General features: G+C 38.3%; 1 protein-coding gene across 4 annotated transcripts in view; it reads right to left on the bottom strand.

The window, feature by feature from the left end:
- The window catches only part of SHANK2 (SH3 and multiple ankyrin repeat domains 2), a 364128-nt gene that overhangs the window by 222914 nt on the left and 123606 nt on the right, over nucleotides 1-17608 (bottom strand). The window lies entirely within an intron of this gene.

Raw genomic sequence — 17608 nt, forward strand, 5'->3', positions numbered from 1 at the left:
TTTTCGTACAGAGTATTAAAAGTGGATTGCCTATTCAGGTGAATGTTGCAATTGTATTTAGACAGAAATTCAAATTAAAAATCATTTCTACTGGAAAACTTTTAAAATGAACCAGATTTAATGAGATTAGTATAATCTTGTACTCATTACAGGTGGCTCTTGGATTTATGACCACAACTTGGACCAGCATTTTCATTCCTAAGCAAGGCGGTTGTTAAGTGAGTCAGGGCCAATTGTAAATCTTTCTTTGCCATGGTTCTTAACCAAATCACCGCAGTTAAATGAATCACTTGATCACTAAGTGAATCTGACTTTCGCCACTGAATTTGCTTGTTGGAAGCTGGTGGAGAAAGTTATCCTGTGCAAAGATGTGCGAGGAAGGAAGGAAGGAAGGAAGGAAGGAAGGAAGGAAGGAAGGAAGGAAGGAAGGAAGGTAGGTAGGAAGGAAAGACAGGCAGGAAGGAAAGGAAGGAAGGAAGGAAGGAAGGAAGGAAAGGAAGGATGGAAGGGAAGGAAGGAAAGAAGGAAGGAAGGAAGGAAGGAAAGGAAGGAAGGAAGGAAGGAAGGAAGGAAGGAAGGAAGGAAGGAAGGAAGGAAGGAAGGAAGGAAGGAAGGAAGAAAGAAATGCAAATACATGCCAATTGCCATCTGCCTGAATTTTGATCATGTGATAGTGGGGGCACTGAGACAATCGTTAAGTGTGAAGAGCAGTCATAAATCACTTGTAATTTCAAATGGTTACTAAACAAATGGTTTTAAGTTAAGGACTATCTGTAGAGATCAGAGTTTCTCAACCTTGGTAGCTTGAAGATGGGTGAACTTCAACTCCCAGAATCCCCCAGCTAGCAGCACTGGCTCGGAGATTCTGGGAGTTGAAGCCCATCCATCTTCAAGCTTCCAAGGTTGAGAAATACTGGTATAGGTAGAATACTGTTAATAGTATAGAATTATTATTAAAGAATAAAGAATTGGAAGTTAAGACTCAGCAATGAAGATAAAATATCTGACCAATGAACAATGAGCAGTATGAATAGTTTCATTAAAAAAAGAAGTAGTAAATGTTATAGTATGGCAAGAGTAGACAGCTTGTCATCCTGCAAAATAACTTATTTATGACAGAAAACAACAACAGATTTTTCTCACCCACAATTGGCCCTTAAGCTAATTTGCTTTGCAGTTACAAGAAACACAGAATAAGATACGAGATTCCACCCTAGTGATATCGCCTCAAGAGAAGGAGGTTAAAAGGAACAAAAAATGCTAGTATTCTCAAGTAGGTTTTTTTTTTCATTTACTGATGTTTCTGCAAATCCAGGAGTGTCAACTTACATAAGGCTCTCAGACTGAAGTCACCAACCCTGACCTTATTACCTTGTACCACAATTTCATATTGCCAAGCAAGCGCCGTACTGCTGCTCCCTTGGACTGAAGTGAATAAGGGGAAGATAGAAGATAGTTCAGCTGCCCAACAGAGTAAAAACATTGGTTCCAAAAACACACTAGCCTCTAATCCCATTATGGGGCAAAGCCACCTTTCTGATCACTCCTAAAAATGGAAGAAGGTGATGGCAAGTTCTAGGCAGGAGATACCAGAAGGTAGGACAAAATGAAGCTTCCTTGATATTAGGGCAACAGTTGCTCTGACTCTTCAGGCAAGCTCACCAAAACTGATTAATTATAGCATTTGCTCTGGAGCAGCAGCTGTACTGAAAGTTAATCACGTGGCATCCATGCGGCATCATGAGAAACAACAGCACAGGTGAGATCTTAGCAATCTGGTTTGTGGAACGGATCTGAGTTTTTATCCACATTATAAAAATGTATTGGCATTGCATGATGGCCTATGTTCAGGAGGCTACCCAGCATGCAAAGTTCTCACCTTTTTCAGAACTACATGTTGGTTATCTGCTGAACCCACAGAAGCTATGACCCCTTTTAAACACAGCAAAAAATGTATTTCCACTGGTGAATCTATTATGGCACTTGTTAAAGGATTTTCAGTTAACTTCACTCATTCTCACTGGATCATCGGGGGGGGGGGATCCTTAAATAAATACTCAGATCGTTGTTAAATATTAAAAATTACAACATGAAAAGGAAAAAGAAAATCCTTTTTTTAGAAAAATGGAATCAAATGATTGTAAGCTAGGCTGAAGTAGCTTTCAAACTTCAGTTCCATTTATGTAAAATCCATATTTAATAATTTTATTGTCATCATCTCTTACAAAAAAAAGAGAGAGTACATAAATATTAGGACATGAACAAAAACGAATGCAAGCAGCTCAAATGGGCAGCTGTTATAAAAGAATATTACACAGAAAAGCCAAGCTCTGCAAGAACCCTTGAATCTTCCTTTGAATTCCCAGATCCTGTGAAACACTGTGTTAGCATAATACTTCCCAAGATCAGATTTCATATGAATTAATACTCGTAAAAATTGTTTAAAAAACATAAAACTTTTAAATTGCGATGAAAAGAGAAATCCAAACAAATAAGGATCAACACTTGTAAAGGGAATTATGTAAGTCCATTTCTCTTTTCAGACATATCTCCACTGTCTCTCTTCTTTCCCAGTGTGAAAGTACTTCAACTATGTACCATACCCCTGGCGGGTGAGCGTGCAAGCACACAAAGCTGCATTTTCACAACCAGTGTGTGCAAAACCATCTCTTCTCCTCACCCACCCCACTGCCAGTCCACAGAACCAGAAAGATAGGACATTGCTGTGCTATACAACAACCTTCTGAAGCCCCTCTTTACCTTAATTCCAATGATTTCCCCAGCTGAATGCTAGTAGAGGTTATGAATCAAATTGTTGGTTTATTTATATATTAGAATTATGACTGTTTCCCCACAAGAGTAACAAATAGTTTACACAATACCATGCCAAGTTTCCCTCTAAACAACTCTACAGTTAGACTGAAAGATAGTAACTAGCCCCAAATCCGGGTGCAATTCAAGGTCCTAGTTGTCATCTCAGGAACCTTCTCTTCCCGATCACATCTACTCGACCCACTAGAGCGGGCAGGCAAGAAATGTTGTGGGTCCTATCACCCAGGGAGATACACCTATTGTTTTATTAATTTATGATTTGCTTATTTTCTTCTATTAGTTTTATTTTTTTATATATGATGTTTTTATATTCATGTAAGCCGCCTTGAGTTGCTATGTGCAAATAGGTGGCAATATAATTTTTCTAAAATAAATAAATAAATCAACAAATTTCTGTGGGGTCACGAATCTCTCCAACAACCTAATAATTAAAACATTCTGGCTCTCCTTGCTGTTGATACAAGATTGGGAGGCCAAAATGGGAAAATATGCAGAAATGGAAAAACTGACTACTCTTAACTAAGTACTCCTAGACCAGTGATGGCTAACCTTTTTGCCATTGTGTGCCAAAAGTGGAGGGAGCACGGAGACATCACACACACGCTTGCCCACAACCATAATTCAATGTGCATGCACATGCAACACACACACCCCGCGGGGCCATTTCCGGCCTCCGGAGGGCCTCCGGTGGGTGGGGAAGGCTGTTTTTGCCCTCCCCAGGCTCCTAGAAAGGCACTGGAACCTGGGGAGAGCGAAAAACGGGCCTTCCCCACCCACCCTGGAGGCCGGAAACAGCCTGTTTCCCAACCTCCGGTAGGCCCGGAAAACTGAGCTAGGGCAATGCTCGCGTGCCCACCGATATGGCTCTGCGTGCCACCTCTGGCACACGTTCCACCTGTGGCACACATGCCATAGGTTCGCCATCATGGTCCTAGACTAACAACCATTTTTTAAAGGACAGTTCGAAATTACAACAGCACTGAAAAAAGTGATTTATATGATCATAATTTGGGTGCTTGGAAACCAGCATGTATTTACAATAGTCGCAGTGCTCCGGGATCACACCTTTCGCAATTTGCAATCTTTCCAGCCGGCTTTCAACAAGCCAGATGGCATGTTCCCAATGGGGAAAGCCAGATTCATTTAATGATCACCTGATTCACCTAACAACTGTGGCAAAAAAAGATCGTAAAATTGGGTGTGACTCATTTAACCATCACCTTGCTTAGCAACCAAAATCAAGCAGGCATGGCTCCCTTACATACAATATATTATACAACAAGGCAAACTAAGACATTTAGACTCTGGGTTTTGAAGATGAAAGAGAAATAGAATTTTTTAAAACTGAAAAAATAAAGTATAATATTTAAGAAGTAGTTAGTGTTGGGAAGGAAATAAAAGGAAGAGGGAAATGCACTACCGAATGCTTCTGTTTACAGTATATTCTGTATTAGACTATATGTTCATGAAGCTCTCTTTTTTTATTCCTTACTTTTTTACGATGCTTGTACAATAATAGAACTAATCAAATCTCTAACAAAAAACAACAGCAACCCTTCATGTTCTTTCTTTCTTTCAGAAGTTAAGATGTGATGACCATACATCTTAAATGCATAACTCTGGATGGGGAAACAATCTATATAAAAACAATATAAAAACCCTGTAACCATTTCAAATAAGTCAATATGAAAAGAAAAACAACCTAGCTGTTGCACAAAAGCAGACAAGACATATATTGGGCTTCAAACAAGAGAAAACCCAATTTTAACAACTTCCCATAAGGCTAAAACAACTGGGGCCCTCCCAATCTCAGGCAGGAAGGCTGTTCTATGGCACAGGTGTTGTGACAGTATGATATCGTAGGCCCTTTCAGTCCTACAATATCATACTGATTAATAAAAAAAAACCCACCTAGGGTATGTCTGTTGGATGTATGTTGGACCTGATAGAACAGGCAAAAGGCTAAAGTCTAAAACAACTGGGAAAACAACTCCCTTCTGCCTGTATCTTAAGAGGTTGATGTGAATTTGTTATCAATATGTCTCTGGCAAGCCTCAGAGATGTCAAAATCTCATGTCTATCATGATGCTGTTGTGTAATTATGTCTTTACATACTACATAAGTATTAAGTCTTGTCTTTTTGTGACATCATGACATATGACATCATTTGTCTCCCTTGCAGAAAACCTTGTGTACCTGTTTTCAGTCTTTTTTAGTAACTAGGTCATGTTGGATTTGTGGATGCCCTGAATTTCTACTTCTTAAATTTTACAGAAGTAACCACTTTTCTATTTCCATTGGTTAATGAGCAGCAAATGTAGTTCAGATATGTTATATAAAGATTGATGGTTACAGGTATCAATATGCATTCTTTAAGAAACATCATCATTTTATTCATTAACTGAATTTCTTGAATTCTTTCAAATAGCCAACAACAATGTTTGCACATGTAGCAACAAGAAATAATAGCCCTTGGCTGCAACTAACTGACTTTGGTCAATCTTAAAAAGAGCTACATAGGATGAGATCTGGTTAGCAGCTAAATGGAAGATGACCAAAAGCTCACAGGAGGAGAGACTAGAATGAAGAGTTTTAAAAACATCCTTGAAAAAGACAGTGGCAAACCATTACTGTATTAATGCCAAGCACACTAGGAATGTCCATGTAGTAACTCAAAACTGAGTATGTTTCGTGAAAGATTTTACCTTTTTAATAACTAAAATTACCTACATCACTTCAGAACAAAATCATTATACTTTTATTTTTTCATTTAACACCTTCTGGACACTGATTCCATTTCATTACAGGGAAATGGCCTTTCCTGTGTTTTTTGGTTTGCATTCTTCCAGAACATGTACTAGCTCAAAGACCATTCGTGTTTATTCTGCCTTAAATGAAGTTTCCTCACATATTCTGGACTGAATCCAGAACATTTAAAACAAAACAAAAATGTTGACTCGGGAAACATCCATGTGAAAAGTTTTGTCAGCTTGAGAGTAGCTGCAGATCTCACCCTATAACATCAGCAATCTTGAGAACTAAGCGGATTCATTTCTAGCTCAGCAACATTATAGTTGAAAGTCCTGTAACTCCATTTCCTCCTATAATGAACTTTGCTCTCAGCCCTCTTCCCAGTTCTAGTACTTCAGATCATATAAGGGGTATACTAGCCTGAAAGCTTTGATGTTGTTCCCTTTTCAGTAATTGAAAGAAATGAGAATAGGTAAAATGGGTGACAAAATGGGTTTGTCAAATTCCCCCTTTCTTCTATATGAACCCAGCTTGTAAGGACTGGACTACTGGTGTGTTTCTTCTTCCCTATGATTGACATTGCTGAATAAACTGCAGGACCTAAAACATTGGCTCCTTGTTTTACCATTTCTGAGTCAAAGTCAAAGCCTGACTAGGTGGCTCAGTGGCTAAGACACAGAGCTTGTTGATCAGAAAGGTGGGCATTAAGCGGTTCGAATCCGTACTGCAGGCCTCCTGCATGAGCAGGGGCTTGGACTATATGATCTCCAAGGTCCCTTCCAACTTTGTTACTGTTACTGTTACATTGGCTCCTTGTTTTACCATTTCTGAGTCAAAGTCATCCTACTTCCAAGGATCTAATAAAAGAAAATACTGTAAACCATGTGGAAGTGCTGAATTCAACAAGGTGGAACCAGACTGCACTCGTTTGGATGTAGGTTGGTGCTAAAGAACAAGGGAAGGAAGAGCAATTTTTTCTATTTCCTCCTTCAGCCTGCAGTCTCCATTGTTATCTTCTCTTCTGGAGTGACCTTCCAGAACATTGTGAGAAGGGACTTGGAAAGCTGCAGAGGGGAACAGGAAATCAGAAGAAGTGTAACCCTCCCTTCTCAGGGAAAATGCTTCATCTTTCTTTCTTTCTTTCTTTCTTTCTTTCTTTCTTTCTTTCTTTCTTTCTTTCTCTCTCTCTCTCTCTCTCTCTCTCTCTCTCTCTCTCTCTCTCTCTCTCTCTCCCTCCCTCCCTCCCTCCCTCCCTCTCCCTCTCCCTCCCTTTTCCAAACAAGGATTCAAACCATATACAGATCTCAGCTTAATTATACAGCAAACAACAAAAATAATAACACAGATTTAATCTATGGAATCCAATTTAATTTTTTCCTAAATTATACTGTAAATCCATAGTAAGGCTCCTACATTTAAGGAGAAACAATGTACCAAGTAATTTTCTTTAAGAACATATCCCCTCTTTTCTCACTATGTGGCATTATTAGATTTTATTACTTTGTGAATTATTTCCACTTGATGTTGAAAACAAAATCTTCTTTTAAATATTAAGTTTAAAATGGATGCAGTTTTTAAATGACTGATGCACATATCATAAGTATTATAAGAAAAATTAAGGACAGAAACAAGCCTCCTGCTCACTATGTTTTCTTCCCTTTCCCCCCCCGTATAGTTTGGACAATACAACTGGACAGATATTTCCAATCTCCTTCCTAGATGTACTATTTTTGTAATAAAATTGCATATGAAAATGTACAGAATAAGAGTACACATTCTACAAGTTATAAAGGATTGGTTTCCACTTTTACATTCATTTCTTTTCCATAATCAGTTATACTTGTAATGTTTTAGATGACGATATATAAAAAGCATCCCTCTAAATAATCCCTAGATAATTATCATGATTATAATGGATTAAAAATATTTCATAACCTCCAAAATGTTCTTCCACAAACACTTAATAATATATTAAGGAATTCTTTACACTTACTAAAAGCATACATTAGGAAACAACAGAATTTTTTAACACATGGAATAATTCAAAAACATACCAAAGCGAGCAACTTACAGGCAAGCTCTTATAATGAGTTGTCTAAAAGAAAGCCTAACATAAAGGAATTCTAGAAAAAAATACAGAAGGAACTTACTATAATTATAGTAACTAGCAGACCACATTAAGCGCGCAGGAAAAAAAATAGCAGTTCTTAAGCATCAAGTGCTTTGTGTTCAATGCTTACCTTCTTTCTTTGTTAAGGCATTTAACAAAGACTTCATTTTTCCTTTTACTTAAGCAGCAATCCCCTCATTATATAACCTTTGCTGAAATGAAACAGGAATAAAAGCTACCCAGTTTCTATACTATTTAACTGCCTGAATTCTGGCATAAGCATCAGATTTCTGGGCACTGTATAACTACAAGCATAGCTGGGCATCCAGTTCCCAACATTCTGGTGAAAAAGCCCACCCCACATTCTGTCTGTCAGCTGGGAGCCAACTGTGCGTAGACTGGAGCTGCTCAAAAAACCTTCCTGCATTTCGTAGTATTAGTCATGTGAACACCATCGGCAGAGTCTTTCAAATGTTCTCCCGCTTTTGTAAATAAGACATTTATGAGTAAGAAAATAGGGATGACTGAAACAGAGAGACAGCGCAGACCGAATATAGACTAAATTAACATTTGGAAATAGAAGAAGAGTTATTCATTTTTTTTCCTCAGGGCTGCATTTCACAAACTAAGCAGAAAACACTTGAAAGAGAGGGCGATACAGAACTGATGAAATGCAATCATCCTTAAACCCTAAATCCTTCCTGACAAGTTACAAACAACAATGTGTTCTACTGTACAGGTAGCGCTCAACTTACAACAGTTTGTTTAGTGACTGATCAAAGTTACAATGGCACTGAAAAAAGTGACTTATGACATTTTTCACACTTATGACCATTGCAGCATTCCTCACAGTCACATGATCCAAAATTCAGATGCTTAGCAACTGGCTCATATTTATGATGTTTGCAGTGTCCCTGGATGATGTGATCAGTTTTTGCAACCTTCTGACAAGCAAAGTCAATGTGGAAGCCAGATTCATTTAGCATCTTTGTAACTAACTTAACACCTGCGGGGATTAACTTAACGGTGGCAAAAAGGGTCGTAAAATGGGACAAAATTCACTTAACAGCCTCGCTTAGCAACAGAAACTTTGGGCTCAATTGTGGTCATAAATTGAGGACTACCTGTATTCCTATGCCTTACTAGTATACAATTAACTTTTTTCGAGTTTCATAGTCTTCTTGTTGATTCATATTTGTAAAAATGCAGGGTCTTTTTTATTCTTCAGTTTCATTAAGGTGTCACCTCATAGACTACCTACAGTAAATGGAGCTCCTCCAGGATAATCACAATGATGCTACATCAATTGTGACTTTAATGAAGTCTAGCTATTCTGCCGTTGGTCATCCACTTTGTTATCTTTGCCAGTATATAAAATTTTAAAGAGGGCAGATATTTTCATAAGGTGTCCAAAATGTAATAATCTGACCCTGGTCATTTCTGTTTTAAGTGAGAACTCTGAACTAATTTGTTGTATGAGCCATTTGATACCTGTCTTGACTATCTTTGGTACTCCCAGAAGTTTCTTCCAACATCAGTTCAAAAACATCAATACTCTTTATATCTAGCTTCTTTCTTCAAAGTCCCATGTTTGCTTCCATAAGGATGCATGATTCGGATCTTTGTATATATAGACAAGTTATGGCATCTGAATATTTTTCCATGGCCTTCATTGCTATTGCCAACCAAGTGCCAGTCAGTGGCATATTTCTTGATTGCCAGTTTCTATACTACTGATAGTGCATCCAAAAATCAAAAAATAAATTGGGAGTAGCATTTATTTTTTATGTACTGCACACTGGAAATGATATAATGTACTATATTCCTTATTAAGAAAATTGAAGTACAGTTATGTAAAATTACTTGTACTTTCAACCACAATATTAATTTTGTAGTGTGATAAAAAAATTTGGCCTAAACATGAAAAAATAGATTGATTTCTAATTTATTACCAATTACTAATAATATTCACACTTCAACATTGTCTGCCTATTGTTTGCAGACTTTGTACAATTAAATTCTGGATCTTTTAATTGCTAGGATGTTTTCTTCAGGAATTAAAAAAAAGGGAAAATATAATTCATAGGAAATTAAATATTTACCCTCTATAGTTTAGATACAATTGCTGCAAAAATAGTAGTAAGCATAAATATGTAATGCAAAGAATTTAGAATTCACTTAATATTGCAGTGTTTATGTTTCCCTTAATTTACATGAAACACTAAATTTTAATAAGCCACCTTATTATTTTTTAGGTTTGGATTTTAAACATCTGGTTTAGCAAAATGACTCAGAAAAAAAGTTCCTTTACATGAAAAAGGCACATGATAATTAAAAACACACACAAACAGACATTGTACTTCATTTCATCCCAAATTCTCTTCCAAATTCCTTTATAATAAATATAAATTAGATGCTATTACTACTGACTAGTTTTTTTGCATTTGTCTACCCATTGTGTTTGGTTAAAACACAGACAAGGAAATGAAGGCTAAAAAATAATCCGAGGTCATAGTGGCTAACTTTTAAAGTAAGTTTGTGATTAATTTTTATAATGCTGGTATATAAATGAAAGAAAGATCTTTTACTCAACACAGTTTTTATAACTTTTTTTAAATAAACTGTATCAGTAACTTTAGTTATAGAAAAATAAATAATAAATCAAATACTCTCATCTTAGTAAAAAGGGACCGATTTCTTTTAAATAGCATACATCTCTATGATTTACTTCAATAATGTATCTGAAATATTTACGTCCATCAATATTTAATTCTTATTTTATACTTTGTGGCAGATTTGTGTTGTGCTACCGTTATAAAGCATAGCATAGACTAGGTTGTCAGATTTTAACCCTTGTGTTCATACACAGGCATATTCTTATTTTCATCTGCCAAATAATAATTAAGCCTTTGAAATAAGAATCAAAACATTTTTCAAAAATCACCCACACGAGACTTTGATAGTGACACTCGCATGTCAGCACATTGTATAAATGAAGAAATTATTCTTGGCACAGTTTCAGTTTTGGCACAGTTAAAAGACGAACATAGATTTAAAAAATTTAATATGAAGAATGAATTCAGAATTTTCCATTTGTATGGTTGGATATTTCCCCTACACCTTCCCAATTACTATTTCCTCTAAAGTCCTTTTTAAATCACATTAATAATATATATTTGAATATGTTTGACTGAATTAATTTGAACCCAGTTATCTTTTTTTTCCCCCTCCATAGAAATAAATCTGCAGACTTTCAATGGGATTTATGAACAGAACTGCTTGAGGAACATTTGCTATTATATATTTTCTGTACATAGCCACAAAAAATGCTGGTAAAAATCCAGTACACTTTTAGGACAGAAGAAGCAGTATCAACATTTGGTTGTTAGGAGAATCAGCAAAAAACATTTTGCTGCCTGAATTATAGGAAAGATTGTGTTCCCGTGTACAGGTAGTCCTTGACTTACAACAGTTCGTTCAGTGACCATTCAGTTACAACAACACTGAAAAAAAGTGACTTATGACCATTTTTCACACTTTAAGACCATTGCAGCACACCCATGGTCATGTGATTTACATTTGGATGCTTGACAACAGGTTCATATTTATGACGGTTGCAGTGTCCTGGGGTCATGGGATCATCTTTTGCAACCTTCTGACAAGCAAAGTCAATAGGGAAGCCAGATTCACTTAACAACCGTGTTACTAACTTAACAACTGCAGTGATTCATTTAACAAACATGGCAAGAAAAGTCATAAAATGGGGCAAAACTCACTTAACAAATTTCTCACTTAGCAACATAAATTCTGGTCTCGTGGTTGTAAGTCGAGGACTACCTGTACAAAACTTAGCGAGACCGAGAGTAGAATCTCCTTTTGATTTTTCTCTACACTCAAGTAAAGCAATTAGGAGACTTAATCCTGACTGACACCAACACATGCCAATGAGGCATCATAAAGCTCTCAGGATTTTGGTGGGCTACATTTTACATTTACCTTTCTAAGAGTCATCTTACTTAGGACTGATGAGCCCTGAATTTCAATAATATCTGTGGGGTGGTGGTGTTATATTGATGCTTATCTTTCTCTAACAAGTATGTGCCTAGGTATTAAGAGCATCATCCAAGGCTCTTCTTCCAATATGCTTCCATTAATAAATCTCAAAACAGCTTTCTTACCTTGGCTTTAGAATATTCTGAAGGAGGATTATTGGCACAACCCTTCATAACCTTTAAATGCCAGGAAAACTCCATATTTTACAGAACAATCTACACATTATTGCCGTTCCAAATTAACTTCTATTGAGCTCAATAATATTTACTTCTAAATATGTTGTGTATTATTACAACTGGGAATTTCTGTTATAACATTAATTTTTACTTTATTTTAAAGCACTGTTTTATTTTTAAAATGACATAATTGAAAGGCGAGAGGGATGTGGATGTGTTTCAATAAATAAGTCCATCAATAATACAAATGTTTGCTTTGTACATTTAACAGTGACGTGAAGAACTAAAAAGTATTCAGATACATCTCATTGTAAAATGGTGACTTTTAAAATAAAATAAAACTGTCCTCCCAATAAAGTATTAGTATTTGGAAGAGAACAGAATTCCATCAGGGATATACTTGGCACTGAATGTTTAATATACTTTGAGGATAAAATCATCTGTCTCCATGGTGATCTGAACACCTATTGAGGTGTCCAATATTCTGCCTTTCTCAACATCATGAGTTTCTGCTTATGCTGTTTGAAAGGTATTGACAAGATTTACACCAAAAGCAGTCAAAGGCTTGACTTCTTGATCATTGTCACCTTGATCAACTCAAGGTGGGGGAGGGGCAGGGGAGGGGTTGATGCTGGTGACTGCAGGATTGTACAGTGGAGTACCTTTGGGGGGTGGGATGCTATCATGCAGTAAGTTCTGATAAGCAACCTTTCCTGAATCCAGAGATTTTTACAACTATCGGCCAGTAACAAGTATCTCCTTTTTGAGCAAGCTGCCTGGAAAAAAAACAAAACCTGATTATCTGGACTGACTGCAGTCTTGGGTTTAGGCATGGCCAAGCAAGAAATTATCTTCAGTCATCCTGGTGAGTGACAGGAGAGAGACAGAGAATGTGTGGGATTCTGTTTCTCGTCCCAAAGGTGCTTTTTCAAGAGGCAACTGGACTTTCTGGTTTTTCTTTGAAGGCGTTTTCCTTCTCATCCAAGAAGCTTCTTCAAGAGCTGAAGAAGCTTCTTGGTTGAGAAGAGAAATGTCTTCAAAGAAAAACCAGAAAGTTCAGTTGCCTCTTGAAGAAGCACCTTTGGGACAAGTGTGACCTGGGTGACTGAGAATCTCCATAGACGGTTCTGTTTCTCCTTGATGTCTCAGTGGTTGTGAGATATAAGCCACCATTGTGTCCTCCAGGATTAATTTCATGCAGCTGGAGTGGGAATCACTGTTTTGTAGTGCTTTTACTCCTACCTGAAGAGTTTATTTATTACTACCAGGAAACTGTTTCAACCCCTTTCAAAACTATATTGTGGGAAACTGTGGGACACCATTGTATCCATAAAACTATATAATTGTCGCAGTTGTTTTTTAAGCCCCAAGTCATAGGCCTGGTGACTCAGCAGACTAAAAGCATTGTGATTAACACCAGCTGTCTGCAATTACTGTAAGTTTGAATCTCACCAGGCTCAAGGTTGACTCAGCCTTCCATCTTTTCTAAGGTAGGTAAAATGAGGACCCAGTTTGTGGGGACAATAAGCTGACTTTGTATAAATATACAAAAGTATGAAGGCTATTGCTTAACGCATTGTAAGCCACCCTGAGTCTCCGGAGAAGGGCGGCGTATAAATCAAATTTAAAACACACACACACACACACACACACACACACACACACACACACACACGAGAGAGACAAAATAATACAGGTCCCTGGGCAACAACCAAGCATTGACTGCTAACCCCTACTCCACTTTTCTCCACTGCTACTACACCTCCTACTATTGCTCCTCCAATTACTATTTTAGTGAGTCCTACTCAGTGGTAGGATTCAAATAATTTAACAATGGGTTCTTTGCCCTAATGACCGGCTGGGTGGCTGTGGCCATGGCAGGGGGTGTAACAGGCAGCGCTCGGCCTCCTGCACCTCCCTGGGAGCAAAAACGGGTCACGGGAGGGGCATGCTGCACCCTGCCCCGCACCCCGTTTTGGACCTAGTAGGCCTCCCTGCAGCCTCCTGGGAGCAAAAATGAGCCATGGGGGACGTGCCACATCCCTCCATGTTTCCCATTTTGGGCCTAGTAGACTTCCCTGCAGCCTCCTGAGAGCAAAAATGGGCCATGGGGGCCCGCACACCATTTTGGGCCTAGTAGGTCTCCCTACACTTACCTAGGAGCCAAAATGGGGCATATGGAGACTCCTGGAAGGGGTGGGGCAGGTCCATCCAGCAATTTAACAACCTGTTTGCCCAAACTGGCCCAAACTGGCTAAATCCCATCACTAGTACTGGAGAAGATATCTTTTTCTAACTGCTTCAGACTGCTTTATTTCCAACAAAAAACAGACTGCCTTCCTTGACTCCCATACACTAACACTCCAGCTGTCTCTCAGCACAGCTTTTATAGCTGACTTAAGAGAGGGCTTAAAGAGGCAGGATAACATCTGCATAGGGGCTAGCCATATGGGCAGCCTGTCCGCTCACAGTAACACATACAAAATCATAAGGAATGATTAATAAAGAATTTGGGGAAATGTGTATTCAGACTAATATTATATCATCATCATCATCATCATCATCATCATCATCATCATCATCATCATTTTATTTCTATACCGCCCTTCTCCCAAAGAACTCAGGGCGGTGTACAGCCTATTAAAAGCACAAAGACAAACAACAATTAAAATAATTTAAAATTATTAAATAATTTCGGTTCAATATTAAAACCCCAAAAAATTTAAAACATCCAATTTAAAATCATTACATTGATAGCCCTGCCTGGCGGAACAGCAGGGTCTTAAGGGCACAGCAAAATACCCTGAGGTCGGAGATCTTACGCATTTCCGGGGGCAGTTCATTCCACAGGGCTGGGCTCCCACAGAGAAGGCCCTCCCCCTGGATGTCGCCAGCTGACATAACTTGGCCGATGGCACCCTGAGGAGACCCTCTCTGTGGGAGCGAACTGGCCAGTGGGAGGCTACTGGTGGCAGAAGTCAGTCTCGAAGGTACCTGGGTCCTATGCCATGGAGCGCTTTAAAGGTGGTAACCAACACCTTGAATCGCACCCGGAAGACCACTGGGAGCCAGTGCAGCTCGCACAGGAGGGGTGTCACGTGGGCACAACGGGTTGCGCCCATAACCACCCGCGCGGCCGCATTCTGGACCAGTTGGAGCCTCCGAGTGCTCTTCAAGGGGAGCCCCATGTAGAGAGCATTACAATAGTCCAGCCGGGAGGTGACAAGGGCATGAATGACTGTGTGCAAGGCATCCCGGTCCAGAAAGGGCTGCAACTGGCGAATCAGGCGAACCTGATAAAAAGCCCCCCTGGCCACAGCCGTCATATGCTCTTCAAAAGACAGCCGTGCGTCCAGGAGGACACCCAAATTGCGAGCCCTCTCTGTGGGGGGCAGCGATTCACCCCCAAAAGTCAGCAATGGCACCAGCTGACTATATCGGGACGTCAGAAGCCACAGCCACTCAGTCTTGGAAGGGTTGCGTCTGAGCCTATTTCTCCCCATCATGTATGTATATATGTATGTATGAAAGATACATAGATCTGTATCTTTCCTATTATATCACAGTAAGGTGTAACCATGCACAACTAGGTTGGATGAAAGCAAGATGATCAAAACTGAATCCCAATGAGACTTTAGTTCCACCAATATATAATTCCTGATTTTGGGACTTACGTATACAGTATATGTAATTGACCTCATTTGCATAGTTGAGTACATTTTCTGCAAAGAACTACATAATCTGAAAGCACCTGGACACTGAAAATCCATGTAACCTTTGTGGGCAAAAATGCACTTTTAACAGCTTCAGCTGATATAACTACAGTCTTTCTGGGTTAAATTTATCCAGGCCTTTGAATTAGTAACCTCAGGCTGGATTATTAAAGGAAGATCAATGCAAAGTTCTTTCAGAGACAAACACTAAGTGCAAAACAACATAGCATTGTTTTAAAAAAAGAATAAAATAAACATACAAAAAGGCATCAAAAACAAATAAGCATCAAAAGTACACTGGGCTAGTTACTACCTTTCCTATATAGATATGGATATTCGTTTATTAATTAAATATATTTGCATGCCACTGCACTTAAAATGACTCTTGGCAGTTCATTAAAAATATATTATAAAACAAATTTCATATAAAAGTTAAAAATATAACATTATGAAGAAAAAATAATATAATAACCACTTAAATATGGAAAAGCTGTCTGAAAAAGCTCAACCTTTAGAAGCTTGTGAAAAAACCAACTAAGACAGAACCATCCTGATCTCCACAAAGAGGCTATTCTACAATATTGGCACTGCTATAAAATATCAGTGTCTCCTTGCAGCCCAACTTCTCCAAACTATAGGAATTCCAGTAGGTTTTCATTACTGGAACTGATCAAATAGGCCAAAGTTGGCTGGAGAATGTGGTCCTCAAGACAGAAGATGTAAAGGGTATTTATTAATATACAAAATCAGCATCTTAAATTGAATCAAAAAATTAATAATAGAGAACAAGGAAGATGAACACATGCAAACCCCATTCCCAAGCCAACAAAGGGTAAAACATGTTTTAAATCCAGAACATCCTGATAACTTTCAGAAGCAGCTTAGAAAAACACCACCCTAATTTATTAAACAGTTAAAAAGAGGAGGATGTACAATACAACCAGACTTTGCAAGATATTTCGGTCTCGGGCCACCAGGCAGACCAAACCAAGAAATCAACTCCAGAAGAAAGTCTGCAGGTATGATAGTATAACATGAAACGTTAAAGCACAGATGTGCTTTGTTTATCTTGCTGTTCAACTTTTCAGCATCCATGTGAAGATTGTATCTCTGCTTACAAGTGGAAGAATGCTATTACTGTTCCTTTTATAAAGGGAATGAGCAACAATGAATGCAAAAGCTACAAGAGATCTGTTTAATAACTGTGCCTGGAAAAATGCTTGGCAGAATTTTGATTAAAAGAGGTGACAAGGAGATAAATTTACTGGGTTGCTTTATGCTGGACAGTGGGTGTCAGTCCAAACCAAGAAACAGATGTCAGGTGTACCTAAATCTACTTTTATTAAGACTGACTTTTTAATGAAAGCTTGCAAGTCTGAATGTGCTTCTCCTCCTCTCTCTCTTTTATCTTTTAAATAAATCTGGGAGGTGTTTGAGATATTTTCTAGTCCATCTCCCCTCATCTGGTCTCAACAATGTTTATCTACTCATTGCCTTGGTAACAGATCTTCTTTCTCTACATTAGGGCCACCCTCTTTAATCTCTACAGTGGGTGTGCAAACCAGACTTTTTTCTCTTTGGAAGCTCACTGGGAAATATATGAATGTAAGAACATTCCGTAAAGCATATGATAGCATGAATGGGTTTCATTTTGCAAAAACAAGAAGTTGAAGCTTGGCTGCTGAAAGCAGTAAGAGAGGAGTACATGATGGAAACAAACATAAGCAAGAATATAAAACTTAGTGAATGGTTCACCCTTGGGCAAGAGTAAGACTCAATGAGATTTTGAAAAAGAAAGACACAGGAAGGGTTTAAAGAACAAATGGCATGCATGGGTGTAGTGAGAACAAGGATGGTTTGCAAGGATATGAAAGTCAAAGAGGTATAATGAATGGGATTTAATTGTTGCTGTTGACTTTGTTGCCCTTTATCTCCAGATTTTTAATGCATTTTGCATACTACTTCAAACTCTT

The sequence above is a fragment of the Pituophis catenifer genome, unplaced genomic scaffold, assembly GCF_029215685.1.
Source record: "Pituophis catenifer annectens isolate HBS135680 unplaced genomic scaffold, rPitCat1.0.hap2 SCAF_1, whole genome shotgun sequence".
Lineage (NCBI taxonomy): Eukaryota > Metazoa > Chordata > Lepidosauria > Squamata > Colubridae > Pituophis > Pituophis catenifer.